The 5,463-nt window shown below is 40.6% G+C and overlaps 1 pseudogene; it reads right to left on the bottom strand.

The window, feature by feature from the left end:
* Positions 1-1,545: 1,545 nt before the first annotated feature.
* LOC131490914 (elongation factor 1-alpha 1-like) lies at positions 1,546-2,921 on the bottom strand (annotated as a pseudogene).
* Positions 2,922-5,463: the final 2,542 nt, after the last annotated feature.

Genomic DNA, 5,463 nt, shown 5'->3' with positions numbered 1-5,463 from the left:
TCAGGCTGGCGGAAACAGACACTCTCCCAGGTCTTATGAAATCTCTGGACACCATTGCCTCTAATCCTCTCAGGTGGCTCTTTCTCCATCCTTGAATAGCTTTTTCACATGTGTATACTGATCCATACTCTGGTACATCCTTGAAGGGAGCCCTCTGAAGTTCTTTCTCCATGCAGGTCTCTACTCTCTAGTATCTTGTGCTACGACTCTCATCAGTCTCATCTTTGTCTCTCAGACCGCTGGACTCTATCTTTTCCCTCTCCCTGCACCATGACCTAGAAACTATCAAAGGCAGTAAGCTGGAGTAGTCATGGGGCTCACCTCCTTTGTTTCCTGGCTCATAGAGATCAATCACTTTTCTTCATTGCTTGATGTTCAATGTCTTGAAAAAAACCATTTTTTTCATACGTGGTATTTATTTTTTGGTTATTTCCTATGGGAGGGTAAATCTGGACTCTGTTACTCTATGTTGGCCAGAAGCAGAAGTCTTTTCATTGTTTAATTTCATAAGTTAATCTTCATAAAAAATAATTACCTTGAGGGGGCACCTGGGTGGCCTAGTCGGTTAAGTGTCTGACTTCAGCTCAGGTCATGATCTCGTGGCTCATGAATTCGAGCCCCACGTTGGGCTCTGTGCTGACAGCTCAGAGCCTGGAGCCTGCTTCAGATTCTGTGTCTCCCTCTCTCTCTCTCTGCCCCTCCCTTACTCATGCTCTGTCTCTCTCTCCTTCAAAAATAAATAAACGTTAAGAAAATAATCACCTTGGGAGGTAAGGAGGGTGGGCTGGAAGGCTGGAGTTTAAAGGGGCTGGATCAGACTCAGAGATGAGTGTGGAGGCAAGAAGAGAGAGACCAGGAGATCTCCATTCAGGCACACTGGGATTTGACTCATGATTCCTAGTCCAGGAAGGTTTCTGCTTTTGCAGCCAGTGTCCCAGTCTTGTGGCTCAGGGTTGTTTGAGACTTGGAAGGAAGAGTTCTATGTAGGAGTTACGGCTGTCTCATCCCTGGGGCAAAGGACCTATTTCTGGCCCCTTTGGCATCTGAACAAAGCACTTTCCCAGGCATATCTTCTCCCAGGTATCGTTCTATCCCCCACCTATGCTAGGCGGGAACATCTTAAGGCCTGGCAAACGGTGTGGCCACAGCCAGGAGCTACCAGCATGCTCCAGCCCTCACCTAAGGCTGCCAGCACAATCTTGATGGCTGGCAGTGGTTCCTCATATAAAAATACAGTGGTTCCAGACCTATTTCTTTTTTTTTTTTTTTTCCTCATCAAATTTTTGTTTTAATGGGCCTCAAAATTCTGTGACAGACCTTTGGTCAAGTTGTTTCCATTAAAAAGTACTGATTTTAAAAACTAATAACTTGAAACTGCCACACACACCACACACACACAAAAAATGGTCCACAAAACATTCTCCTTTCCTTCTGAAGGTTTTACAATGCATTGTTATCATCAACCCGTCTTTTACTATTGTACTTAAATGGCCACCTGGCGCAAATAGTTGTGACACCGTTCTTCGGCCACTGATCAAGGCAGGTATGGGCATAATATTCATTTAGCTTTCTGAGCTTCCTGGGCAGACTTGGTGACCTTGCCAGCTCCAGCTGCCTTCTTGTCCACTGCTTTGATGCCACCCACAGCAACCTTCTGTCTCATGACACAAACAGCAAAACAGCCCAGAGGAGGATAGTCAGAGAAGCTCTCAACACACACACAGGCTTGCCAGGAACCATATCAACAATGGAAGCATCGCCAGATTTCAAGAACGTGGAGCCACCTTCCAGCTTTTTTCCAGAACCACGATCAATCTTCTCCTTCATCTCAGCGAACTTGCAGGCGATGTGAGCTGGGTGACAGTCCAGCACAGGTGTGTATCCAGCACTGGGATGGCCTGGATGGTCCAGGATAATCACCTGAGCCATGAAGCCAGCTGCTTCCATTGGCGGGTCATTTCTGCTGTCACCAGCCACATTGCCACGACCAACATCTTTAACAGATACGTTCTTGACATTGAAGCCCACATTGTCCCCAGGGAGAGCCTCACTCAAAGCTTCATGGTAGATTCCAACAGACTTTACTTCAGTCGTAGCATTGACCGGAACAAACGTGACCACCATGCCTGGTGAACACCAGTCTCCACTCGACCCACAGGGACAGTACCAATACCACCAATTGTGTAGACATCTGGAGGGGCAGACGCAAGGGCTTGTCAGTTGGACGAGTAGGTGGCAGAATGCAATGCAGAGCTTCAAGCAGTGTGGTTCCACTGTCATTGCCATCTGTACGGGTGACTTTCCATCCCTTGAACCGAGGCGTGTTAGCACTTGCTCCAGCATGTTGTCACCTTTCCAATCAGAAATTGGCACAAATGCCACTGTGTGGGGGTTGTAGCCAGTTTTCTTAATGTAGGTGCTGACTTCTTTAATGATTCCTCCATACCTGTAGGGTGGCTCAGTGGAATCCATTTTGTTAACACCAACGATAAGTTGTTTTACATGCCAAAAGGGCATGCTCATGGGTCTGCCCATTCTTGGGGGTGCCTGGTTCAAATTTGCCAACATAACCAGCAACGATCATGACAGCACAGTCAACCTGAGATGTGCCTGGACTCATATTTTTGATACAGTCTCTGTGTCCTGGGGCACCAATGCTGGTCACATAACACTTACTAGTCTCAAACTGCCACAGGGAAGTGTCAATGGTGATAATCACGTTCACATTCAGCTTTCAGTTTATCCAAGACCCAGGCATACTTGAAGGAGCCCTTTTCCGTCTCAGCGGCCTCAGATTAGATGACCAGTAGTAGTAGACTTACCTGAGTCTGCATATCCAATGACGACGATGTTGATATGAGTCTTTTCCTTTCCCATCTTGTTTTAGGTTTAGCGGTGGTTTTCACAACACCTGTGTTCTGGTGGCAAACTCATTGTGGAAAAGGTCTGGACCTATTTCCTAAAAAGTCTTTCTTTCTTCTTCAATTCCTTTGGAGCTCTTGTCAAAAAATCGGTTAACCCTATAAGGGTGGATTTATTTCTGGACTACTGTCTATTCCATTGATCAGTTTTTCCATCCTTTTGCCAATGCCATAATGAGTCTTGACATAGTGTAAGTCTACCAATCTTTCCCTTCTTTCTCAAGATGACTTTGGATACTCTAGCTATGTCACATTTCTATATAAATTTTAGGATAAACTTGTCAATTTCTAAGAGCACTGCTGAGATTTTGATTGGGATTGTATTAAATCTATGATCAATTTGGGAATTAACATCTTAGCAATGTTGTCTTTCAACCCAAGAACATGGTATTTATCTACATTTATGTAGGTCTTCCTCAATTTCTGTTAGCCATGTTTTGTAGTTTTCAGTGAACAGTTCCAGTACAACTTGGGTTAAGTTTTCCCCTAGTCATTGTACATTTTTGATGCTTCATAGATAGTATTGTGTTTTTTTAAGAATCATATTCTAATTATTAATTGATATTATATGGAAATATAATTGATTTCTATATAATGACCTTGTATCATGAAATCTTGCCTAATTCATTTACTATTTCTAGTAGATTTTTTTGGTAAATTCCTTAGACTTTGCTATTTACACAATGTGTCCTCTGAAAAATAAAGACATTTTTTTTCTTTCTTTCCAATCTCTATGTATTTGATTTCTATTTTATTACCTTATTGCACTGGCTATAACCTCAAGTACAATGTTAAATAGAAGGAATGAGAGCAGACATCCCTTTTCTCTTTTCAATCTAAGAAGCAAAGTATGCAATGTTTCACCATTGCATGTGATGCTAATTGCTGGTTTCTTATAGATATTCTTTATCAGATTGAGGAAGTTTCCTTCTGTTTCTAGAATTTGCTGAGAGGTTCCTCCATGTCCTCCAAATCATGGGATTTGGACAGGTGTTGAATTTTTCAAATGTTTTTTTCTATATTTATTGATGTGATCATATATTTTTTCCTTCATTCTATTAATGTGGTAAATTATACTGATTTTTTAAATATTAAAGCAACCTTGCATTCCTGGTATTGACATGTGTGCACTTAGATACATATGCACGCACACACACACACACACACTTTTCCTGCAATTGATTTGCTAATATTTGCTAAGGATTTTGTGTCTATAAGCTTAAAGAATATTGGTCTGTAATTTTCTTTTCTTGTAATGTCCTTTGCTAGTTTTTTTATTAAGGTTATGATAGCCTTCTATAATGGTTAGACAGTTTTTCCTCCTCCTGTATTTTCTGAAAGACTTCGTGTAAGTTTGGTATTATTTCTTCCTTAAATATTTGATATAATTCCCTAGTGAAGCTATCTGAGCCTAGAGTTTTCTTTGTGGGGAAATCTCAAAGTGTTAGTAAGTATAGGGCTATTCATGTCTACTGTGTGTGTGTGTGTGCGCGCACATCCACATGAAATATGGAATTGTTGTGCCTTTTGAGGAATTTGTCCATTTTATTTAAGTTGTCAAATATATTGGCATAAGGTTGCCTATAACATTCCTTTATTGCTGTTTTACTGTCTTCAGGACATGTAATTACATCCCCTCTTTCATCCATAATAACAGCAGCTTGTATTTTCCCTTTTTCTTTAATTGAGCTAGTTAGGTGTTTTGTCAATGTTATTGATCTTCAGATAACCAACTTTTTATTTTCTTGATTTTCTCTATTGTTTATTTTCTACTTTATTGACTTCTGTTCTTGTCTTTATTATATCCTTCTTTCTATTTTGGTTTTAATTTGTTCTTTTTTAAATTCTTAAGGTGGAATTTAGATGATTGTATGTATTTCTTCTGTTGGCATTTCAAGCTGTAAATTTCCCTTTAAGAACAATTTCTGCTTCCTTCCATAGATTTTGATATGTTTTAGTGTTCACCATTTCAAAATATTTTCTGATCTCCTTTGTGATTTCTTCTTTGACCCATGGATTATTTAGAAGTGTGTTACTTTTAAAGATCTTCTTATTAACTTCTTACGGATGTCTTAATCTCTAGTAATGGCTAGAGAACATACTCTTATTGCAATGCTTTTTAACGGAGTATGACTCATTTTGCTGAACTTCCATATGCATTTAAAAAATGTGAGTTCATCAGTGTTGTGGTTTATAGATGTCAACTGTGTCAATTTGGCTTATGATGTGCAGATCTTCCATCTCCTTATTGATGGTTCCTCAGTTACTCCAAGAGGAAGGTTACGTCTCTATATCTGTGATCTGTGGGTGTGTCTATTTCTTTAGTTCCTCAGTGTTTGCTTCTCTGCATTTTGTTTTTTTTTTTTTTTTTTTTCAACATTTTTTTTTTTTTTTTTTTTTTAATTTTTGGGACAGAGAGAGACAGAGCATGAACGGGGGAGGGGCAGAGAGAGAGGGAGACACAGAATCGGAAACAGGCTCCAGGCTCCGAGCCATCAGCCCAGAGCCTGACGCGGGGCTCGAACTCACGGACCGCGAGATC

This window comes from Neofelis nebulosa, chromosome 12, assembly GCF_028018385.1.
Source record: "Neofelis nebulosa isolate mNeoNeb1 chromosome 12, mNeoNeb1.pri, whole genome shotgun sequence".
Taxonomy (NCBI): Eukaryota; Metazoa; Chordata; class Mammalia; order Carnivora; family Felidae; genus Neofelis; species Neofelis nebulosa.
The sequence above is the reverse complement of the archived record's forward strand: the minus strand, read 5'-3'. Positions and strand labels throughout refer to the sequence as shown.